The sequence below is a fragment of the Protopterus annectens genome, chromosome 1.part0 (genome assembly GCF_019279795.1).
Source record: "Protopterus annectens isolate FY-2018-M chromosome 1.part0, PAN1.0, whole genome shotgun sequence".
In the NCBI taxonomy this organism is placed as follows: Eukaryota; Metazoa; Chordata; order Ceratodontiformes; family Protopteridae; genus Protopterus; species Protopterus annectens.
In genome coordinates this window covers 268,310,071-268,336,081 of record NC_056725.1, presented here as the reverse complement: position 1 = coordinate 268,336,081, position 26,011 = coordinate 268,310,071, and positions in this window count along the sequence as shown.

Below are 26,011 nucleotides of genomic sequence, written 5' to 3'. Positions count from 1 at the left end.
CCTTCTGTTTAAAAGCCTGTGCTGATCAACTGACTCCTGATTTTACTTGGATTTTTAATAAATCATTAGAGCTGTGTGAAGTTCCCTTATGTTTCAAACAAGCCACAATCATTCCAGTGCCTAAAAAATCCAGTATAACAGGATTGAATGACTACAGACCTGTTGTTTTGACATCTGTGGTCATGAAGGATATTACAGCTCCCTTGTTGGACTCCCTTCAGTTTGCTTATTAACAGAATCAGTCAGTGGATGATCAGTTAACATGGGCCTGCACTATATCTTGCAGCATCTTGACAACCCATGGACACATGCAAAGATTCTGTTTGTGAACTTCAGCTCTGCATTTAATGCAATAATTCTGGAACTTTTTCACTCGAAACTCTCTCATCTTTCCTGTTTCCACCTGTCAATGGATCACCAATTTTCTAACCAATAGAAAACAGCAGGGGAAACTGGGGAAATTTACATCTAACTATTGCACAATCGATGCAGGTGCCCCCCCAGGGATGTGTGCTCTCCTCACTGCTGTTCTCCATCTACACTAATGACTGCACCTCTAAGGACCCCCCTATCAAACTTATTAAATACACAGACGATACAACTATCATCGAGCTCATCAGAAATGGTGACGAGTCTACATGCAGATGGGAAGATGAGCAGCTGGCCCTTTAGTGTAGTCAGAATAATCTGGAACTGAACACTCAACACTGTGGAGATAACAGTGGACTTTAGGTACTACAATATTATCCCCCCTCTTTATATATAAGACTTCTGTGTCAGTTGAGGAATCCTTCAAGTTTTTGGGATCTATAATCTCCCGGGACTTGAAGTGGGAGACCAATGTAGAGTCCATCATCAAAAAGGCACAAAAGCGAATGTACTTTCTGCAACAGATGAATAAGTTCAACCTCCCACAGATCTGCCAATTCAGTTCTATGCAGCAGTCATTGAGTCTATTCTCAGCTCATCCATAATAGTGTGGTTTGGTTCTCTGTCTACTCATTACAAAAATAGGCTTCCTCAAATTGTCAGGTTTGCTGAAAATATAAATAGTGCTAGTTTGTCCTCCTTACAGGACCTGTATTATTCCAGAGTCATGGAAAGGGCACTGAAAATCATCAATGACCATTCACATCCAGGCCCCATCGTTTTGAACTATTACCATCAGCCAGGCATTATAGATCAATACGCACTAAAACAAGCAGATATAAGAACAGTTTTTTCCATAGGCCATCAAGTTCATAAATGCATAACTCAGCTTATTAGACTGGGGTATTGTTTTTTCCCCAAACCTCCAAGGATTCTGAAGTATTGTTTACATATTGTTAATACTTGCTTCTTTCAGAGTTTATTTCAGTATTTCTTGCACTGAGTTGTACTTTGCACCTTGTATATATGTGTATATGTATATTTTTTCCCTTGTTCTTAATAGTTGCATGTATGTTGTTTGTCTTATTCTTAACAGCTGTATGTATGTCGTTTATGTAATTCATACTTGGGACAGTCACTGAAACCGGATTCAAATTCCTTGTATATGCACATACTTGGCCAATAAATGTAATTCTGATTACAATTCTGATATCAAATGTCAGAAAGTGTAACCTCATCACATTTGGCAAACAACCCCTTCCCATGGCCTACAGTAGTGATAACACTCACTTCAAAATAAGAATGTAATTAGAGCTCTTGGAACTTGGATCAATAATTCACTCATGTTTGCTTACCATATATCAACAGTACTCAAGGAATCCTACTTGACACAGCTAGTTGCCAAGGGAATAGTATCTCGATCTAAAGAGGTCATTGCCCCCTTGTATACAACACTGACCAGGTAGATTACTGAATACAACATTCATTTGGGATTTACTTGACTAGACATATCAAACAACTGGAGAGACCACAGAGATTCCTAATTATTATCACAGGCTTAAAAATGAGATTTTCTAGAAGAGACTAGAAGCACTGTCCTTTTGTTTGGTATCATACTGACTGTTCAGAAAAGATATATACCTTACCTTACATGTAGTCAAGTAACCTGTGTTTCTAGATCTCTTGCATATACACGGTCAAACAGTCCCATAATTACTGGAACTAGGAATATGAATCTTCATCAGAAGAATAATAAAACATGGTGGACAGAACAGTTCATTACGCCATGCCTCCATCACCTATGAAATAGACTTCCCCTGCAGCTCAAGAAATGTGATACACTATCTACCTTCAAATGCGACCTGGATAATTGGGTGGCTACTGATAAATTAAGCACAAGCTTAAATGATGTAGCCCACATGGATAAGTACAGTCTAATAATGTATAGCAGTGAAAAAAAAAAAGGTTGCAAGCTTCACTTTCTTCGAATGTTTGATGATCCTATGCCTCTTGAACAAGTTTAGTAAAACCATTTGAAAAATGTTCCTAAATGGTTTGTCTGTGTTTCATTTATATAAACGGGGAAGGTAATACACTATAGATATCCCAGAAGGCTAATAACTTTGAAAATTACATCCACAGACTTTTAGTTCACAATAAAACACAGTCTGTGATTTCTTATAAGAAGTCATTATTCTTGTCCTGCAAAATTTCTAAAATTGTGAAATACACAAGAAAGCTCTTCTATACTGTTAAACAATTGTGAAAGCCACACTATTTAGATGTCCAAATAATCTCATTATTAGTGAATGCTTTCATATAAGTAACTTATTTATTGTTAATATTTCAATTTCTAGGTGAGTAGCTAGCCAGATTTGCTGATTGTATGACAACGTTGTATGTCGTCCTCAGTGTTGGTCTAGATTTTGTCTTGATTAAACTGTTGGAGATAAGTAATGTTGTTGTGTCTCTCGGCTTTTCCCAGTTAGGGGTCGCCACAGTGGAACTCCGGTCTGCTAATAATTGGCAGTAGATTTTTACGTGCCGAGTTGCCAGCCCTGATGCACATACGCCCATTCACGCATGTCTCCACACAGAAGACGCTCTAGCTGAGAATCGAACAGGACAACGTCTTACTGTAAGGAGACAATGCTACCACAGCACCATCACTGCAGTGTTGTTAAGTAATGTAATGTAACATTAAGATGCATAACAAACAGGAAAGCAACACTGATAATATGAGCTAGGTCAGTGAGGTGTATATTTAATCTGATATCGAGAATACCTATAATGTGTTTGTTTGTGTTCTCGTACATGCGCGCGCGCGCGTGTGTGTGTGTGTGTGTGTGTGTGTGTGTGTGTGTGTGTGTGTGTGTGTGTGTGTGTGTGTGTGTGAATTCCATCACACTGATCATTGCAAATTTACCTTAATATTGTACTATGCATGTCATGGGTGATTTTGCATAGACAGACTCGCACTTCATCTAATTGCAGTTTTTCATTTATTTGAATTCATTTAATTTTGGAGCAGTTGGAGTATTTATCTGGAATATCTACTATGGGCATCTGATTTCCCATCCTTAACAGTTCTTACTGCATTGCAGCTTCACTTGGAACATGACTCAGCTTACAACTTAGCTAGTCTCCAGTTTCTTACAACAGGAGTGGTTGTGGCACCTTAATATTTTTTTTTCTACAGCTTGCACTTTGGCACATTTGTCTTATACAGGTTTGTAATTCATTCTCTGCAGCTTTCTATTTTTGGAGGTATAATATAAGCCCTTTGGTAAGCTAATTCACAAAGAACTTCAGCTTCAGGATGTTGACTTTCTCATTGCTTTTTGCATTATTTTGTCTCCAGCTTATAAGCCTGATAATCGTCTGCAGATTTTATCACAGCATTATTTCTGAGGCGACTGATTTGCCACCAGCCTTCTGTTTGCTTTGTGTTGATTTTCTAATCAGTAATGTAATTGAAGTAGGTACTCTGGGGGGAATATAATAAAGCCTACATGGACTGTTTTTCCGTGTAGGCATAGTGGTGCAGTGCTTACACAGAAGTAAGCAGATGTGTGATCCGGAAAACAGTGTTGAGGGGTGTGCACGAGCATGCGAACACAGACGTGTCCAGGCATGCAAATCACCTCATAAGCAGGTGAACTGCATGCAAATTGGGGTGGTAGAGTGATCTAGCAAGCAAAAAGGGTCTATATCATAACCGCAAAAGCCTATTTCAGCGAATATGTAAACGTCGACACATTGCGTGAGCTGCGGATACACCGAACCCCCTAAACCATGAAATTCAAAATCTTGAATCGGCATAGTTGGCCCTTCTGCGGTATAGCTCCATAAGGTAAGCGTGCGATAGTTACGGACCTTAGGGTTAGGGTGCAGGTTAAAGTAAGTGTATAGGATCAGCAACCACAAAAAAACAGAGCTTAAATCCACAAAACAACAGCCAACAAATGTACAAAATTTTAATAAGTCTTAGCGCCTCGGCAAAGCCTTCAAAGAGTACACAAAATCATAAGTTAGCCCCCATTTAAATACACAATCATTAAAATAAATTAATCAATTAAAATTCAAACAAGCAGCCTCCAATTACATTCAAGATTAAGCCTTAATGGGGACAGAGTGTTAATTTTAAAATGTAAATACTTTCTTTATGCATTAGTTTCTTTTTATACAAACTATCTGAGCAGAAACCTCTATGTATTTTTTCTAAAATAGTAACTTTTAGGTCACCTGGGTTAGAATCATGACATTCTAAGAAATGTGTAACCACCGGACTATCCACTTTTTTATTTTTAATATTCCTAACATGTTCCTGCATTCTATAGTTAAATTTTCTCTTGGTTTCCCCAATATATACTAGATTACAGGAGCATTGTAGGGCATAAATAACACCTTCTGTTTCACAATTAAACATTTCCAATGGACAAAATGCATGTCCATTTATAAAATTAAATGTTCTAACAGTATAAACATAAATACTACAGTGCTCACAGTAATAAGTACCCATTGCTGCCTTCATATTTCCTATAATATTTATAACAGGCATCACAAAGTGATTATGTACCAAGATATCTCTTATAAAATAAGTGCATAGATAGTAAAGTATGTAAGGTTTAGTGTAGGGTTAGAAGTAGGGTCTTGGTTAGTGTATGTATGTGGATTATTTATTTTGTTTGGGTGGGTAGTATGTAGCGAACGGTGGGGTTGGTCAACTATGCCTGTTCGAGATTTTGAATTTCGCGGTTTAGGGCGGTTGGTGTATTTGTGGTTCACGCAATATGTTTTGACGTTTACGTATTTGTTGAAATGGGCTTTTGCGGTTATGATATAAACCCATCATAAACGCAGTCCTGTAGACCCCATTTTAGTATCTTTAATGTACATGAAAAAATTATGTGTACAGGAAGTAAAACTGAAACCAGGGGCTGTAAAAGTGCAGTTAGAGTGGCAGAAATAGCATAGAAGATACAGATATGTGCATAACTATCCACTCTGTGTCCAAAACCATATGGAAACTAATTTAAATGAAATTATTTTTTTTTATACTTGGGTATGTTTGAGAGGCATGCCGCAGTGCACAAGCATGCTTTCAGGAAAAAAATAAAAATAAAAAAAGAGTTGAAAATCAGATTTATTATTATGTGACAGTAATGCATTATGTATGCAAATGAGCTGGGTTTACTGAATAGCACAAATAGATCTCTGTGCCCTCAGATCCCGTCTGTGTAGTCAAAGAACCATGTTGGCGTCCACAGAAGAGGTCACTGACATAAAAAGGGAGTGTGTCCACATTTTTTTAGTCTCATTGGAGCTTAGCGTCACCTGTTTGCATGGTGCAGAGCTTTGCTCAGGGGGGAGGGGTGTACAGTGGACTGCTAAAGCTTTGTTTACCTTTGGGGTACATGTTTCAGTGTGTTTCAGCGTGTTTGTGAGGTGTGCTGCTGTGCAGAGCATGCCCGACCATGGGGGTGTGTCTGGTGACTGCTGAACATTGTTTATCTTTGTGGCGTGGGTTTGCATAGTACTGCAGTGCTGAGCAGAGAAGGCAGTATATACATATATATATATATATATATATATATATATATATATATATATATATATATATATATATATATATATATATATATATATATATATATATATATATATATATATATATATATATATATATATATATATATATATATATATATATATATATATATATATATATATATATATATAAAGAGTGGGAAAGCCATTGACATATTAATTACTGATGAACCCCATTGCACTTAAACTAGGCCATGAAAACCGCTTAATGATGTACTTGGCAGGTGGAATGCATCATAGGTAGCCAATCACACAAGCTGTACCTAGGGCACTATAAAGAATGCATACACCCTAAAATCTGATTTTTCCCCATACTCTGCACCAGTGGAGTACAGACATGGGAATTTTAACTGAAAGAATGCTAGGGGCTGCTGCAGGTCTGCTACATCTGTATGTGCTACATGCAGAGGTCAGTGATGATGCTGTTGTTGACAATAGGCCCAGACTGAGGAGGAGAAGAGTGTTCAGGCCCAGGGTAACCTAGCAGGAGCTACAGCTGGAGATTGTAGAGTGCTACAGGGTGGACAGGGACATACTACAAGAACTCACTGAGTTCTGCCACCCACAACTCAGACCCAGAGCCAACAGCGGGGAACCCAGCCCATTTGAAACAAAGGTATGTGTAGCCCTTAGGATACTAGCTACAGGTACTTTCCAAAGACCAACTGGGGATATGATGGGGGTCTCACAGGCATTAGCTTCCAGGATAGTCGACTAGTTCCTGGATGCCATGCTACCACATGTCAATGAGGATATATATTACCCCAACACCCCTGAGGAGAGGACCTGCAGTATGTGACTCTTCTACCATGTAGCACACTACCCTGAGGTTCTGGGTGCCATACATTGCACTCATGTACACATCAAAGCACCACCTGCTGAGGAGGGTAGAACCTATGTCAACTACAAGGGATACCAATCCATCAGCTGCCAGGTCATGTGCAGTGCCCAGGGCATTATCCTGAATGTGTGTGCTGGCAGCCCTGGCAGTTATCATGACTCCCATATCTGGCACTCATCACAGCTGTACCAGATGTTTATTAGGGGGGACATCCCACATGGCCATTTATTGGGGGATGCTAGCTACGCAATGGAGCTGTGGATGATGATGACACCCATCAGAAATGCACACACTTCCACCAAAGAATGCCATAATGAGGCACACACACAAACTAGGAATATCATAGAGCATGTGTTTGGGCTGCTGAAGTCATGGTTCCGGTGCCTCCATATATCTGGTAGAGCCCTGCAGTACTGTCTAGACACATGTGCACAAAAGTTCACAGTATGTGCCATGCTACACAATATGATCCTATGGAAACAGCTGCAGCAGGATCAGCAAAAGGAAGGGATACAGTGCCTCCCCCCACCAGTGTCTAGGTCACTACAGCCGCACCCACAGGGGGACTTAGTGGAGGATTCCCCTGAGGGTGTCCCTATACCCAGACGTAGTGCCATATACCCTGATACATGCACTGACAACCAAGGTCCCTAGGGACTGACACCTTACTCTGAGTCACATACTGATTAGTAAAAATGATGCCAGCCAATCCACGCAACCTGTACCTCACCATGTATTGGCTGTGGACTGAATGCATGCATGCATCAGACAGAGGTAGCCCAGAATTGCAAGTCTGTCACCTGCTGCATTCACAAGGTAAGTCACTCTCCTATATACCACTTATAAGGGGTACTACAATATAGTAGCATATGTATGGACCAGCCGCATGTATGCTAGAGAATATAGTGGGCTATATATAGTGTGCTACTGCACTACTTGCAGAGATCTATAGTGGGCTATTGGGCTACTTTTACAGATCTAACATCCACTTGGGACAACAGGTACTCTGTTCACTAGTATGTGCCCCATGATATCCACTAGGCCACATGGCTAGAAACTCCACAACATTATTCAAGGGAGATGCCAAATAGTAGGGTCACATGACCGTCTCATGACTGTCTGTGCCAGCAGAGCATGGGCTGGTTGCCCCCACCCCAAACACATCAGTGTTCCCATGCAACTGCTCTAACAGTAAGTCTGCAATGATATAGCAGCAGACCAGGCAATTCCTGTATGTTGTTGATAGTGTGAGGAATACAACCTCTCTTTCTGGAGGCTGGTGTGGCTCACTGGGCCAGGGAGAGTAGCAGGGGTGATGGTGTTGATGGTTCAAATCTGGCAGAATCCAACATCTTTTGCATGTGAGGCACTCATATGGTGGTATTCCCACAGACTGTCATAACCCCTCAATCTTTTATTACAACAAAGCTGTACAAAGCCAGAGTGAATGGGGGTACAAAGGGCCACACCTACAGACAGACATTATACACACTCTGAGTAACATAGTGCATGGCTAGTATAACAGCAGGCTGCAAGAGGTCAGATTAGCTGCAGGATGTAAAGGCCATCACTGAAATGTGTCAGTAGTTATAAGTCAGTGACTGCTGCTTACAGTATAGTACTGGAAAACCACAAATGTGTGAGGAACAAAGCAAATTATGAGGTGAAATGCTGGACATTCTGCAAAAAATGTACAAGGAGAGGTATGCAGACTGCTACCCTTTGTATGGTGTTACATCATGTACCCCAGTCACAGCATACCTCTTAACCTCTCAGAGCAGGAAATCTGTCCAAAACCATGAAAAAAAAGTGGGACCAAGGCCCACATATAGAGACAGGTTTTAAATATTTGATCTTACAAATGTAGAATGCCATTAGAATAACAGGTCTTGCAGTAGCATGAATCTATGTGTATGGAGTCTGAAACTCAATTGTCTTGCATTATTTATTGAATGCAATCTTCACTGATTTGCCACTAATTTGCCCCACATACCCCAAAATGCTGAGGTTATCTGCGCTTACGCATTACTGCAGTTGTCCGATGGCACCATACCAAGGCCATAACAGTACATAAACCACTCACCCACAGACCCCTGTGCCTGTGGACTGTCACACTGTAGACAGACACAGGTACATAGTTGGTGTAATGTACAATGGCTGCAACACATGCCTTGGACAGTCCTTATTGTCCCTAGTCTGCCTATCAAAGTCAGCCACATATGGCCATACTGGCAAGTGTACCCACATAGCAGGGATATTACCAGGTATCACATACCTAGGACACTAGATTCAATAACAGTACCAAGCAGTATCACTCTGCAGGCCACACATGCTGTCTAACACAAGGCCACTTTGCATACACCACGAGTACTATGCCTACATCAACATATACAACAGACATAACCTGTGGTGCGTGCGATAATTATTGTGAGCTGTAGTATACAATCCTAGATAGGTAGGTGTTCTAATCTCACATCATCCAGGTGTGTGTTTGTGATTGTGTATCAATATATCCCCCCATAGCACTATGGACATGCCCATATGGGCTATCTCCTTGTAATGGTATGCATTTTATGGTCCTGTGACTGGATGCTGGCCTCTAAATTTCCTTCTTTATAAGGCCTGCTGATGTCATCCACCTTAAGAGCACTGGCTGAGAGTGTAGTATTAGATAAACTCTGTGGCACATGAGATAAGTACTGGAAGTTGTGTTGTGTAACAGTAAGTAGATAGGTAGGGATTCTAATCTCACATCATCCAACTTTTCTGTGTGTATGTACATATATCCCCATGTAGCACTACAGACATGCTTATCTCTATGCAATGGTTATGCATTTTAAGGCCCTGTGACTAGCTGCTGGCCTTAACATTGGCCTCTTTTACAAGGCCTGCAGATGCCATCCATCTTAAGACTGCTGGCTGACACTCTGCTATCAGATAAACTCCATGGTGCATGTGATAAGTAGTGCAAGCTATAGTGTGCATTACTAGGTAGACAGGTTCTCATCTAACATCAACTAACTGTGTGTGTGTGTGTGTGTGTGTGTGTGTGTGTGTGTGTGTGTGTGTAACAATATATCCCCTCACGGCATTATGGGCATACCCACATGGGCTATCTATGTGCAATGGTATGCATTTTATGGCCCTGGCTGCTGGCCTGTACAGTCCATCCTCTAAAAAACTGCTGATATCATCTACCATAAGAGCACTGGCTGACAGTTTAATATTAGATAAACTCCATGGTGCATGTGATAAGTACTGCAAGCTGTTGTGTGTAATAGTAAATAGGAAGGGGTTCTATTCTCACATCATCCCAGCTTGTGTGTGTGTGTGTGTGTGTGTGTGTGTGTGTGTGTGTGTGTGTGTGTGTGTGTGTGTGTGTGTGTGTGTGCGCATGTGTATGTATATACAGATATACTCTTGCAGCACTACAGACATGCCCATCTGGCTTATCTCTGTGCAATGGTTATGCATTTTATGGCCCTGTGACTAGCTGCTGGCCTTAAATTGCCCTTATCTACATAAGAATAAGTGATGTCTGCCATCATCTCAATTTGTATGTACAGAACACCCAGGTGACACATATCAAATGTAGAAGAACTTGTCACAGGGTATGAAAGCATGATGCCGCTGACTGTCCCCATTGTCCCTGACACATAGTTCTGCACAAATGCACCTAGAGAGCCATGCACGTATACTGGCATAACTTGCTGACATCATATTTCTGCTGTGCTGCCTTACCATCCTGTGCCAATGTATTGCCGCCTGTGTCCATAGTTGAACTGCTCAGACTCCTGGAACAAAATCAAACATAGGTCCATGACACACCTGCCATTCTGTAACACTACCGCCAGTGTACCAACAGGCAACAAAGATACGCAATGTTTGATGTGTAATCATGACACATGCCAGCATACAGTACCTGTCGTGGCCCACAGCCACTGCCATGACATAACACTACTGCACCACACAAACACATGTAAAGTAATATAATCACCCTGTACATAAGACACATATTTGCAGGTCCCTGCATGGAGGGCACAGATGGCAGGGATGTGGCACAAGTATAATCACATGAATAGGGTGTGGTGTGGGGGAGCCAGAGGCCCAGGCTGTGCAAACACTTGACAGTATGTGTGTGAATCAGGAAGTGGTGCTGGTTAGATGCGCCATAGAAAGGTGCCATGTGTGTCTGTTGGTGACCTGCATATGACAATGGTGTTGGAGTGTGTGCGTGTACACAGTGAAGCCCAGCGCTAGCCCTAGACATGTGTATGGTGGAGAGCTGTGGACCATATCATGGTAGAGTGGACAGTTCATAATCTCCAGCCATGAACATGAGAACTGGCTTCACCAGGAGTAGCACAGGTACCACCATGCCCAAGGTCAGATGCTATGTTAGTACTTGACAGTGACTGCTGTCTGCTGGGTCTGTCTCCCCCAAGGGACCACCCAGGGCCATGTACCCATGGCCTATCATGTCATGGTGTGGATAGCACACTTCCTTCTGTAGAGCTGGAGGTACTGCCACTACAGGAGCATGAGTGTGCATGGTCACGTGTACTCTCAGCAGATGATGTTGCTGGCCTACATCCACATGTCCGACACCCAACTCCAACCAGATGTTCCAGCGCAAACAATGTGCAGTCAAAGACAGATACTGTCTCAGCCCACTGACTGTCCACGACATCAGTGAAACAATTCAGGGTGTCACCAATGCAGTGGAGGCAGTCCTGGATATCAGATTGTGGTGCATCCATAAACCTAAGCATCCATCTGGTGTTGCATTCAGAACATGCCTGTGCCTCCATGACAGCCTGGAACATGCAGCGAGTGACCCATAATGTGACATCTGCAACAGGAGGTGGATAGGAAGCAGTCCTCCTTCGAACACCCCTGTCAATCTGCCTGTGTGGGACTTTGCCAGCTCTCTGGCTATGGCCAGTGCCTACACTCACTTACACCATAGTTCTCACACTGTTGCACACTCTGACTGTCCAATAATTGTGGTCTCTGGTGACTGGGTATGTGTAGGAATACTGACTGTGTGCAGGGACAATGGAGGCAGAAGAGTGATGTCAACCTCTGGGAAAGAGTCAGCCCCCAACAACCCCACCTGTGCCTCACTATGGCCACCATCATCATCAGAGTCTGATGAGACACTGACCATTTGTGACGGCGACAAACTGCAATCCTCCTGTTCACCTGTGAGAAGCAAGACAAAAGCAGTACATTACCACCTGCACATTTATGTATGGTAATCCACACAGACTCATACAGAAAAGGATCCATGACTGCATTACATGTCCCACATCTTCTCATCTCTGATCCCATACACAACACACAAACTCACAACATACACAGACAAGTCAAGCCTTTTATAACATGCACATCACCTATATCTGGGTAATGTTGCCAGTACAATACACCTGTGAGGTATGCAATATGGCAGTGTATGTGATAGAACTACACATAATCTTTGTACACCTATCTTGAGAATGATATGCCAGTTATAGTAGCACTGCCTCAAGTATGTTCCATCTCCCTATTGTGCTTGAGCAGGCATCTTGGAGTAATTGCATCTTGTATAGCAGGCTGCATAGTTGCTCATCGCTATGAGTGCAAACATGTTAATGTTTGTACAAATGGATACCTGTCATTCCCTAGGCTATGCACTGTAGTTAACTGCTCTGAAGTGGAACATACATCTATTCTACTCTGGCTAAGTACAACAGTTGTGCATAAGGCAAAATGGCAGCCCTTAACTTTCATAGGGTATATATGATTTGTAAAACAATAGTATCACACTTACCTGGTACAGGCCCATGGACTCTGGAAACACCTGACAGGCCTATGAAAAGGTGAGGGAGTGGTATTGTCAGCAACACCAAATATTGCAGTGTTACAAGTTAATATGTGCGTATATCCACATGTACAGTAGCTAATGTTATACTGGCTATATTGCTGACACTCTCAGTATGTGTGCACAGCTGTGCATAAAAGCCAACCCTCCCCAGTGCAGATAGACCTGACAACCATGTATTGGTATGTACAGCCTGCCACAATGACTGATACAGTATTATACGCGTGAACACAGTAAGCTTACCTGAATGCTTTTCTGATGTGTACACTGTGGCACCCACCTCCAGGATGTATGGCATGATGGATGACTGGGAGCTGTTGGTTGATCCTAGGTTCACCAGGAATTCCTCTGTGGCCGAGATTGGTTATTCTGTCACAGGCCTTCCACCAATGGCAGCACAATCCCTGGCAACAGCAGTTGCCTTTTGACATGCAGCATTGACCATAACCATGGCACTGTGTCGGACCTGATCATAGGTCCAGTCTTGTTGGCCAATCTGATTAACAGACCTCACAAGGTTGCTCCACAATGCTGCCCACTGTTCATGATTGTGGCAACCCTTGGAAAGCAGGATGTGATGGTGGAGTCTGAGGGCATCCAGTATAGCATCATACTCTGCAGATGAATATGAGGGATGTCTCCATCGGTACATCCGTCATGCAAGACAACAAGAGGGGAACACATTACAAGATCAGATACATAGATGTCCACTATGTACAGACCCTGCACACTGATATTGGCCTGCACTATCCAGTGTTCCCACACACATCATACCCCATAGTCTGGCAACACATTACATGTGTGGTTATCACCACGATAGTAGCAATACTGGGTAATGTCCCTGAGTGCTATGACAGATTCTTCTGTATGTCTCTACACCCATTACTGCAATCTACTCTGGTGTGCCCCCTATGGGCAAATCCCCACTAATATGTGATATGGCCACAGTCAGACAAATAGCAGTGTCCTATTACAACTATATGGGGACAGTCCAGCAACACCATTGTGCCAGAATGACAGAAAGCAATGCAAACTTGCTGTAGTATATGTTCCCTCAGGCATCATACCTTTCAACTATACAGATGTTTGAAGAATGTCGATATGTTTGCCTCATAGATGTGGTACATTTTGCACAAACGTGTGAATGTCCGAAAAATGGTTCTCCGCTCATTGTTGGTTGCTGTTGCTAAATTAAAACAGATTCTGACTGCCACACATCAGACCCCTCAGAAAACACTTATGCTACAGTAATATCAGCTAGTTTATTCACATTCTTACTTTGTATGGCCAATATGTATTCTCTGTCTCTGGGTTTGGGCCTTTGTCTCCTCATTAATTCTGTCTTTTCCCTGATTACTGTAGGAGGTTGAGAGGTATGTTAGGCATAGCTCTCAACCAAACAGGGAAGAATGTCCACAAACCAGGGACTTAGCCGGAGTACATCAGGGACATTCAGGGACACTTTTACAATGTTAGAACTATTTATATGTGACACTGAGAGGAGGTGACTTACAGTACATTGTTTGATGTTACAGGAGTGTACACCCTTACTTAGTGTCAGTATGCCTTACATGTAATCCACTGTCTTTACTTCAACAGCTGACTGTTGTAGGAGGTATTGACAGGGGCAAAGCAGAGATGTGATTCAAAGCAGGGACAGTTGAGAGGCATGCCTGTAGGTGTTGGACAGCAGAGTATCACTGACATGTCAATATCACACATCTAATACAAGCCTATTGTTGTATTCCCCATACTTTGATCCTCTCATCTACATTCCGTTGTATGGGGAAATCTAGTCCTTACCTAGTAGAGTGATATATTCCTTTTTTTGAAGTGGTCATCTGCAAATGCTTTGCATATACTATGTCTGTATGAGTAAAACCACATACACACCTGTTCCCCATAAGCAGTTGCTTGCCTTTTGTAGGTAATGCTCATTAACAGGCAATTGTTTCTGCACCAATCTGTGGCTCAGAATTGTTAATTGTATCCAAAACAGCTGAATTGCACTATCATTAGCCAATGGCATGGCACCACAGTACAATATATAAGGCTTTCATGTAGTCCTTAGCCCCTTTCTTAGTTTTTGAGATAGACATTACTGAGGCATGGAGACTACAGAATCACAGAGGCTAGGTACAAATACTATCCAATGTAGAGATGTATGAAGTATGTCCACATTTTTGTCTCATTTGTTTGGTCAGTGTCCCATGACATTGTGGCCATCTGGCAGTTCACTAGCAAACATTGTGGGTTGAGGTCAGTAAGGGGAGTGAGACATGTGAGTGTCACATATCATACCCAGCAGAATATGCATGCTAATGCAGTAGCTGCCATTCTATCAACGTACTATATTTGTAGGGGCAACCTGTTAAACATGTCCCTATCTCTGGGCGTTTGCGCCCCTTTATGTAGGGTTGTGTCTGGATCCCTTGTTATAGGGGATTGGAAGGTATGGTTGGTCTGTAGAAGCTACATTAACATACAGTCATGTATCCTCCAGGCTGCAACTGCTGCTGCAACCTAGGACACATGGGGAAGTGTGAACACTTTGGAGGTCAGCAAGTTGTATGTGTAACTGTGGCAGCCCTGTCATTACAACAGAGCCAGGGTAAAGGTAATTTTAACAGTCCAACTGAGGCATGTACTTAAAGTATATCTGTCATTTAACAGTGGTAAGAGCAGCGTAGTAGGAGACATATAGTTAGGCTATACAAATATGTACAGTGTGTGTCCCTACTTGCAGGCCTTTGCCTTGCAAAACTAGGTAGAAGATAATTCAGTAACCTATGGGGATTAAAAAAAACACACACACACAACCTGTGGTGAGAGACCTGGGCACTCAGGTTGATAACAACCATTATGTAGGAGCAGTGGTCAGAAAAGCCTTTTACTCGGTTCATCTCATAAGAAAAGGGATTGCATCCAGAAAAAAGGAGGTTATTATCTCTCTATATAGTGGTGGTGGTGCTGCGGTAGCATTGTTGCCTCACAGTTAGACGTTGCCCGTTCGATTCTTAGAGCATCTTCTGTGTGGCGACATGCATGAATGGGCATTCCTTCATTGAAGGTTGTGCGTTAGGCCCGGCAAGCCAGCACGTAATACTCTACTGCCAATCATTAGCAGATCGGAGTTCCACTGTGGTGACCCCTAACCGGGAAAAGCCGAAAGAAACAAACAAATTATCTCTCTGTATACTCCTCCCTCATTAGACCAATAATTGAGTATAATGTCATGTTTGAGATGTACCTCTCCAGACATCTGCAGCAACTGGAAAGGCCACTTAAATACCTCTCAAAGAGAATCCATGGCCTCCAACACCTGTCATATGCAGACCGGCTCAAATCACTATCACTCTACTTGGTATCATACAGATTGCTCAGGGGTAATCTGTGTCTCTCCTACAAGGCAATCTTGGACCCTGCCCTACTAGAGATGCTTCATATCCATAAGTCTAACTCCTCATGCACTACCCACTCAAAAATCCTGAATCTAATATGCAACATCAACAAAACCTGCTGGAGAGACAGGTTTGTCTCCCAGATCCTGCTCTGTCTATGGAATACACTTCCCATACACATCAAACAGAGCACCTTGCTAACCCTCTTTAAGTGCAACCTTGATGAGTGGATGGGAAACCACAAATTTGTCCCAGGGGTTCCACCTGTGTCTGTCATTGACAGGGGTGGCAGGTGCTGTCTATGGTTACTTTTTGGGATAAACTCTTGGCTAGGCTTGTAAAGGCCCCAGGGCCATTGGCCTAGTAATGTCCTATAATCCTATGACTCAGTCATGAATGCTGTCTTCACAACAATGTAATTGAAGTGCAACACACTGGATTCAAACCCAGGTCTGTATGTGGCAAAATGTACTGCATGCAAGGCATTTAACAAACTGAGCTACCATGTCAGTGCTGTAGTAGGTGTATTTGCAAGACATATGTGCAGGCATACAGGTTCTGAAATACATTGTCTGCGTCCATCAGTATGTGCACGGCTTTCAAAGGCAATTTTTCTGCAGCAGGATCCCAGGTGAACATATGTGAATTACCACTGATGCCTTTAACAGGTGTGTTTAAAGATGTTGCTGATAAAAGGGGATATTGAACTGTTATCCCAAGCCTCATGTACTTCCATTATTACATACTTGGTTGTCTACTGGTGTACTTTTGTATCAGAGTCCCAGGTACACTCAAATGTTTCTCATTAGTTTTAATTTCAGTGTGTCAATGGCAATCAATATGTTTTGCTGGAAACACCTGCATTAGTTAAGATTTGTGTTGTGTAGTGGGATAATGCAGTAGGCTGTAGTTAAAAGGGGCCTGGGTTCAAAGGATGGCAGAGTTGATTGTTTTGTACATGTGACTAACAATGTGAGAGACATATAAGGTGATTAAAGTGGATTTGCACGGTGTGATGCAATACTTCACTTAGCTCCATGCAAATTGCAGTAAAAATTAAAAAGAAAAAAAAAGGGGGTGATAGGACAGTGGTGAAATGGGAGCAAGCAGGGGGACAAACATAGTGAAAGGCAGGTAGCGATGTGCAGGAAGGGTGTATGAAAGAGCCATTGCTTTCCATTTCTTGTACAGCATCAGTTGTGCACTTTGACAGATTTTGTAGATGAATTTGGACTCTCATACCCCAGAGAGAGGGGTGAGGACAACATAAAAGTGTTTTGAAGCCAACTGGAACATATTAGTTGTGTCCAGTGGACACATGTGCGAAATGGAGAGCTATGTATGGGGAGATATTTTTTGTGGGACAGGTGCCCATTTTTTTTTTTTTTTAAGGAGAAAGTGGAATGTTGAGGAAGGACATATGTACCTATGGGGGGTAAGTTGGGTCAGAGAGGATGTAATAGTAGACAGACAAGACAGCAGACAGGGACAGTGTGTGACACAAGAGGGGGTAAACACCTTGGATGGGAATGGAGTTGTGGAATTAGAGATGCATGTGCCTCCAGGCAGCAGCAGCATGACTCACATCCCCACCCATGGGACAGTTGACACTGCTCCTTCACTTTTCCAAAAGTGGCTGGACTGGAGGCTGGGTGCCAAGGCCAGACTGCCCATTAGGTTGGCCAGTGTTCCCTCAATCTGCAACAGGTGTGGTTCATATGTCCGCTGAACTATCCTTTGCACCATGACCATCAGTTGTCAGGTGACAGCATCCCCTCAGCCTCCACTCCCAGAGGAGGCCGGTCCCAGTCCCCCTGAGGCAATTCCACCCATAGACACCAGAAGCTGTTGATGACTGGAGGGGCGGAAGGTGACAGAGGCACTTATTGACCTAAAAAGGGCATTTTTTATAACTATTAACTACCACAACATAGGTTCACTTGGAATCCATTTTAAGCTTAGCCAATTACCTTTTGGTGCTTGAATTAACATTTTCTGATTGGTCTTACCTATCCCATGGCTGATAATTGTATATTATCCCTAGTGAGAATACCTGTGATCATACCATAGGTAATTTGAGGGGAGCCATGTAAGGGATCCAGCATTTAGGAACTGCCTCTAGCTATTACTGGCATGAGGGGCAATCCTGGAGTAAATTTTCTATTACCCATCCTTACACCCAAGTTGCATTTGAATATGGATGGATGAGCTTTGTTTTATTTTTATGGATAGTCTGTTCTGGAACAGTGGTAGCCTTTGTAATATATAGCCATCTCTCCACAACATTTAATTTAGATACCTGGACTGAGTATTTCTGATGCCATTTGAGTTGCTGATGTTCAGTATGCCCATCTGTATTATGTCAGAGGATGCCTTGTATGCCAGACATATCACCTCTAAGCACTTTGTAGGATGCTGAGTATAGCAATATATATTTGACGTGGTCCATTCAACCTGTTAGCACAACAACTCTGAACAAAGCCACATATAATAGGGTGACAAAAAAAAATGAAATCAGAGGCAAATTTTAAATCTTGCTCTTATAAAATTACAAAAGTTACTAAAATAATAGGTTTTGAGTTAGCCTGTATTTCCTGAAGGACATGAAGTCTGAAACTCAAATGTATTCAATATTTAATTACATCAATTCTCAATGATTTGTCAGAAAACCAGAAATTTTATAATGAACAGACTAAAAATGTGAGGTAAAATCTAGACAGTTAAGAGCTATGCTTGGTAAACAGTTCCTTATTCAAAGGAGGTCCAGGGCAAAAAGCTCCAACAATACAGTATTAATGAGCACTGAGATTCAAGCATGACGAAGTAGAGAACATCAGGTTACAAAGGAGTAGCAATAGTATGGGCACTGTCTACAAACCTGGAGGGATAATGTTTATTGACACAAAACACAAAAAGCATTCAAGTGTTCCCAAGATCAAGGAATAAGAAAAGAATTCTACAACAGCCAAGTTAATGGACTGCCACTATATATTGCATGGGAGAGGAATTATTCTCCCCCTCAGCCATAACCCTCCTACCAAGTCTAAGGCTTCCTCTGGGGTGTTGTTTACAGTTTTGGATAACATGTAAGGGTAAATATATGAAGCACTTAAACTGGGTCCACATAAAATATGGTAGGGGACAGCAACTAGAAACATTTCACATGTATACAGTGGATGTTTTTTTCTTTTTTGTTTGGCTAAAGTATTTAGTACTTTTGTTACTGAATCACTGAATATTAAGGTAACCTTTTCCCTAATCTTGAATACTTATAATCCTTTGCTGTTTATTAATCAACATACAAGTAACAATAGTGTTTAAGACCATACCCTCAAACACTTAGTGAAAAATTCTTACAAAAGGAGGAAACTAGTACAGAAAAGAGTAAAATCCCAAGAGGGGAAGACATCCCTGATCAGTATCAGCAAGAAACTACGATCCCTCATAAAATCATCTAAGGCTAGCTTCGAAAGAAAAATTGCCAAGGACTCCAAAGATAACCACAAGGCATTATTTAGCTATGTCAAGAATCTAAGTGGCAATTCCCAGATCTGCTTGGAGTTAGTGTAGAATGGCACAAAATACACTGATCCGACCAATATCACCAACATCCTGGCAGACAGGTTCAGTGCAAACTTCACCCCCCTCTTACTCCCAAAAGGGCCTATAACCATATAAGAAGAATGTAGTGCTCCTGAAATCACAGACTCTCAAGTTAAAACCGCCCTATCCAAAGCCAAAAACACAGCATCAATGGGACTTGAAGGTGCCCCAGGCTGTGTCCTACACAAGCTCAAAGATGACCTAACCTCTCACCTAAACAGACTGTTCAAACTCAGCCTCTCCACAAGTTATGAGCTCATAGAGTGGTGCACGGCAACAGCTATTCCTCTACACAAAGGTGAAGCCACAACAGACCCCAGGAACTATCATCCTATAAGCCTGACTAGCTTGGTCTTTAAGGCTATGGAGCACATCGTCATGGATCTCATTAACAGAGACATTTGGAGCCTCCAAACACTGAACCCTACCCAGTTCAGCTTTGTTAAGGGCAGGTAATGGCTCCTAAACCTGGTGGACTTCTTTGAGAAAGTTAACAAGGCTATAGATGAGGGAAAGGTGGTCTACACAGCCTTCCTAGACCTCACAAAGGCCTTCAACACCATTCCCCATTCTGGTATTATAGACAAGCTCACCAGCCTGAACATAAGCCCCTACATCATGAGATGGGTTGCCAACTGGCTCATGGACAGAACCCACATGGTAAGAGTTGCAGGAGCTAGGTCTGACTTTAAACCGGTTACAAGTGGCATTCCCCAGGGCTCAGTCCTAGGACCCCTCCTGTTCGGCATATACTTCACAGAGGTACAGGCAAGCACAGAAGGACTATGGCTGAGCAAGTTCACAGATGACTGCAAACTAGGGGCTATAATTGACTCTCCGGCTGACACAGACATCCTCCAAAAGGGTCTCACTGAGACAGATACCAGGTGTCAAAACCATGGCCTCAAGCTAAATGCCAAAAAGTGCATAGTCATCCCCTTTGGAAAAAACAAAGTACCCACAAATTACCACATAGGTGGTAGCCCCCTAAATATGGAAGATGAAATAAGGGATCAGAGGACCCAAGTAGATAGTAATCTCTCCTTTGATAATCACATTGCCAAAGTGGTTAGAAAATCCTTCTTTGTGGCCCACCTAATCACAAAAGGGTTTGCATCCAGATCAAAAGAGGTCATTGTGCCCCTCTACACATCACTCATCAAACCCATCATAAAGTACAGTGCACCATTTGGGATATACCTTACAAGACACCTGCAGCAGCTGGAAAGACCACAGAAGTACCTCACCAAGAGGATCACTGGCCTCAAACAGATGCCCTATGCAACTTGACTGAAGAAACGCCAGCTGTACTCGGTTGCATACTGCCTACTCAGAGGTGATCTCTGCCTGACATACTAGGCCATGTCCAACCCAGAATTGATGGACATGTTCCACCTAAAGAAAACCATATCCCCTCGAGCCACACACTCTAGGGATCTAAACCACACCACAACAATAAATAGGATGTGCTAGAGGGTTAGATTCCTGTCCCAGAGACTTCCCATGCTCTGGAACAAGATTCCAATCTACATTAGGCAGAGCTCCTCACTAGCACTCTTCAATAGAATCCTTGACGAGTGGATGGGAAACAGGAAGTTTAACCCGGGGATCACTTCAGTGGCTCTGCTGGACAGAGGCACAGGAAACTAATCTTAGGGGTGGCGGAAGCCAACACATTCCGGCTAGGCTTATAAATGCCTTAGGGCAGATAGCCTAGTACCTACCTATGAACCTATGAACCTATGAACCTAAAACCAAAAATAATGGGGAGGCAAAGGCCCAAAATCAGGGCCAGAAGTATAAACTGAAATCAGGGACAGACCTAGAGATTAAGAACATTGTTAGTTTAACAGGTTTTGTATTATCATGCATTTTTTGAAGAGTATAAGGTCTGAAACTGAAATGTCTCTTACTGAGCAACTGTAATGATTTACCAGAAAACCACAGATGTAGAACAGAACCACCTCATAATATGTATCAAATGGGAAAAATGTGGAACATTTACTAAACAGCTTGATAACCTCAACCTGGAAGCTCACAGAATTGTTAAAATATATAACTTAATACTTATAATGTTTTCATAAATCTTATTCAGCACTGTTTACATTTAATACTACTTAATTCACAACAGTAGATGTGTGACAAACCATTTCAATATGTAAAAAAAATTGGAACATGGACTTTTTAAGACTGAAAATGAGGAATGTTCCTCATAATGAGGTATATATAGAGGTGTGCCTGTGAAGGTTTCTGAAAATTGTAATGAAAACTAGTACTCAGGTCGCATGTGAGCACACTAGACACAGATGAGCAGTATGAGTAGCACTCTGTCTCTTGTGTGCCCCACATGCGTGCTACCTTTGCAAACCACACCTTGACAGACAGTATGGAGGAATCCCATGATGATTGACAGATAGATACAAATAGACATTACTGTGCAAATCACACCATGGGGGTACCAGTCATAACTGGAAACAAACCAGTAAAGCTTAACTTAAAGCATATTTCACAAATATACCTCATGGTTATCCTACTAGTGAACAAAATTTAGAGTCACGATCTTTGTACCTCATTACATAGAACATTATTCATTTCAAGTTTTGTAGTTCCACACTGAAAGGGTGTCTTATATATTCAGTGATAAGCATTTATTAACTGATATCCACGGTAAATAATACCAACATTTCAGTATCATTGTAACCATCCTGTCAGGTTTGTAGTTGAAGATATTTGAGTTTGCAAACTGTTAATAAGTGTTCCACAGTTTGCCCATTTATTGCACATTAGGATAGCAAAGCAGCACTCAGCCTTATACCTCCCAAATATTGAATACTACCTCTCATAATGTGGAGCAAATGGGCAAACTATGGAACACTTACTAACAGCTTTAATTAGGAAGTTCAAAGCATGGTTAACATGAGTTTACTCAAAGCTTACAAAAAATTATTTTGACAAATTACTATGATTCAGTGTGGTTTACCAAGGGAAATTGTTAAAAAAAATCAACAATATATAATAGACCCTTTCAGTGTGGAATATGATTTTTTTTAAGATTCGAACTTACAAACATTACTCCTAATGAGGTACAGTTGACAAATAAATACCAGGGGTAGGGTTGTACAAAAAAAAAAACAAAGTTCACATCCACTGTGGCATTTATTAAACAAGTAAAATGACCGAAAATCTGCTGGCCTTAACTTTTTACTGTTCCCCGGGTTGTCCCTATTATTTAATAAACACAACTGTGATTGCACACCAGGTTTTGCTCATTGTTGGGCTTTGTTGAACCGCCTGAATAATATTTAACACTTTTACAAGTGAAGTTGCAAAGACAGCTTTTCCCCAGATTATCACTCACATGAGATGCAATATAAAATGGCAGGAACAACCACATACAACAAAAATGTTCAGCCTGTTAATATTATTATTATTATTATTATCTAATTTCGCTTTGCATGCAAAGAAATCTGTGCACCTCAATACACTAGCAGCTAGACTCCAATGTCAGCAGTACAATGAAACAGTGTTATGTCAGAAAATTGTACTTCACCATGTTGTAACCATTATAGGGTTCAGATGATAGACTCGTAGTACAAAATTGCGTATAAGGGGATGTCTTTTATTTATCATTGATGATCAGTCAGGTGCAGCACTGAAGTCTACATACTAAACTCATGGAAAGCTACAGCAGAAACTCAAAAGTATAGTGGAACTAAGACTAGTTAATGAATGCCTTCTGACAGATGAAGATCAGCAGGCTGCAGCACTGAAGCACGAAAGCAGTGAAATCATAAAAAGATGAATAGGAAAAAAAAACTGCTCCACCTAAATCATAAAATGGAGCACAGCCTTTTGAAACCATATAAACAGAGTACTTCTTACCATGGGTGATTCTGGCAGCAGGCTTAGCATGTGCTAAGAAAATTTTCTCTGCACTTTTGTGTTTAAAATTCACATTAGTGTGCGACACACTCATGAGTCTTCCTTAAAGAAAAACAGGTCTTGCAGCTGTAAAAGTGTGTGGAGGGCACTCACTCCCCCTTGCTCTATGGTTCCAGTGCCTATGATGTCACCCAAATATGCTCCAGGGGCAGCAGAGAGGGCACCCCCAGCCTGAGTCCCAGGTGTGCTAGGACCCGGTGCCACAGCCAGCTGAGGTAGGGTAGGCGGATTACCGAGAACCGGCCTACCCAGATGTACTGTGGTGATGGATAGGTTAGTTATTCCCCAAACATTGCTAGTAATAACAGCATGCCAGAACACTGGAAATAAACTGATTATAAACCAATGCATATTATATGAAGCACTACAATAAATAACATAACAGTCAGAATGCAAACAGCATGCCAGTAACGGTTACAGCATAAGGCCAACAGAATTGGTAATTCAAAAAGATACATTAATATGCAGCCATTATAATACATAACAATAATAAAACACATACGCCCAAAATACAGTTTAATGTGATATATGTCACTAGTAAATCATAACCAGTGAATAACAAGAATAAATAAATGAAGATAAGGTGTGGGGAGAGTGAGATATACAGTCCATTAATACCATTAAAGGCTATATAGTTGACAACAGTACTGCTATCTACTCTACAGATCTGTCCTTTCTTTATGTGTACAAGTCCCCTATAGGTGCTGTAGCACATACATACCTCTCAAGCTATTCACATGGGACTGTATGAGCCAAGCAGTAACAACTCTGGGTACAAAAGTACACAGAACACTTTCACATCAGGTGGACCTATGTAACTACCAAAGTGTACTGTGAGCTGATGTAGTGATACTTTGCAATTTTGGTAATCATTTCTATGTTAAACCTGTGATAGATGGATTATGCACTACTAATGACATTACATGACAGCATGACACTTGAGAGACATGTATGTGTACACTACAGAAAGTAAACAACTATCATGCCTTGCTTGTTAGGCATGTGGATATAAACCAATAGCAGTGACTGCAGAGGACATCTGCATCACGTGTATTAACTGACTGCAGCAACCTGTAACAGACACTTCAGGTATGCAGCTGTACCAAGATTACACATTTTATTTATTTTATTGTATTCTGTTATTGTATTTATTTCATTTATTTTATACTGTATTATCACATTGCTGATATTGATTGTAACAGTCTGTCACATCTGAACACACAATTATTTACTCATAATATGGGTTACCTCATCCATTTACCTGTAGTTCCTGTGGAGACAATACCCTGGATTCTCAAAAGCTCGCATGGATTGCAAGATGAGTGCAGGAGCTCACGCAGGCAAAATGTCTGCCGTGCGATCCAGGAACAGCCGGCAGGGGCGTGCACGAGAGCTCCAGCACTAATCTTGCATGGACTAAGCCCTGGTATGCAAATCACCTCATTTGCAGGAGAAATCCATGCAAATTAGTTGATTTTGCCATCCAGGAAGCTTGCAATAGTCCATGCAAGACTAGTGCAATCTGCAGAAATGTACTCGGTTAGTAACCGAGTACATTTCTGCAAATTCCAAAACGGAGCTATAACAGCTCCAAATAAAGGCTGCATATCATCAAGGAAGCATGCCAATGGCCAAGTATAAGGCCATTGGCATTGCAACCTTTTTAAAAATTAAAAAAAAATCAACTTTTATTTTTTTTTTTCACTGATCTCGGCTGTTTAAGCATAGGGCAGTGGTGATGCGCAAACGCAATCGGGGGGAAATAAGAAAATAAACTTAAAATGAGCATTCTAACTAAAATCAGTATTTTGCCATGCAAGTCAATGGCAGGCAGAAGACAACCTGGACAGTGAGTAGTGGTTTCTAAGGGAGGAGGCTCAGTGTGAGACATGTAACTATGCATTAGCAGGCAATCCTATGCAAATGATGGATAGTGAATCCCAGATTTCCCCAGGGTGTGAGGCAGGTCCCAAGAGTGTAAGAGTATAAATAGCTGGGTGCAAGATGAGGATATAGGTGACATCATGGGGGGGTGTCAGACATACTGTAAGTGGATTGGAGCCCTGTGGCTCGGGATTGCTCCTAGCTTAGCACAGCTAAGCTAGAGGTGTGTCCAAACCTGCCTAGCACTCTTTACAAAGTGTAAGCAGGTGTGTGCGCTGCACACCTGGTTTTACAGAAAGAAAAAGTAGGTTAAACCAGGAAATAGCAGCTCTGTGCACACGGGCTTAAACAGGGAGGCAATGGGAAGGGAAAACAGCAGTAGGGAGGTAATCAAGGAAAGCTAGCTAAGCTGGTAGGTGAAATGTATCAGAATCAGCCAATTACACAGACAGCAGACCAACCCAGCCCAGAACACTACTATAAACTAAGCAAACACCT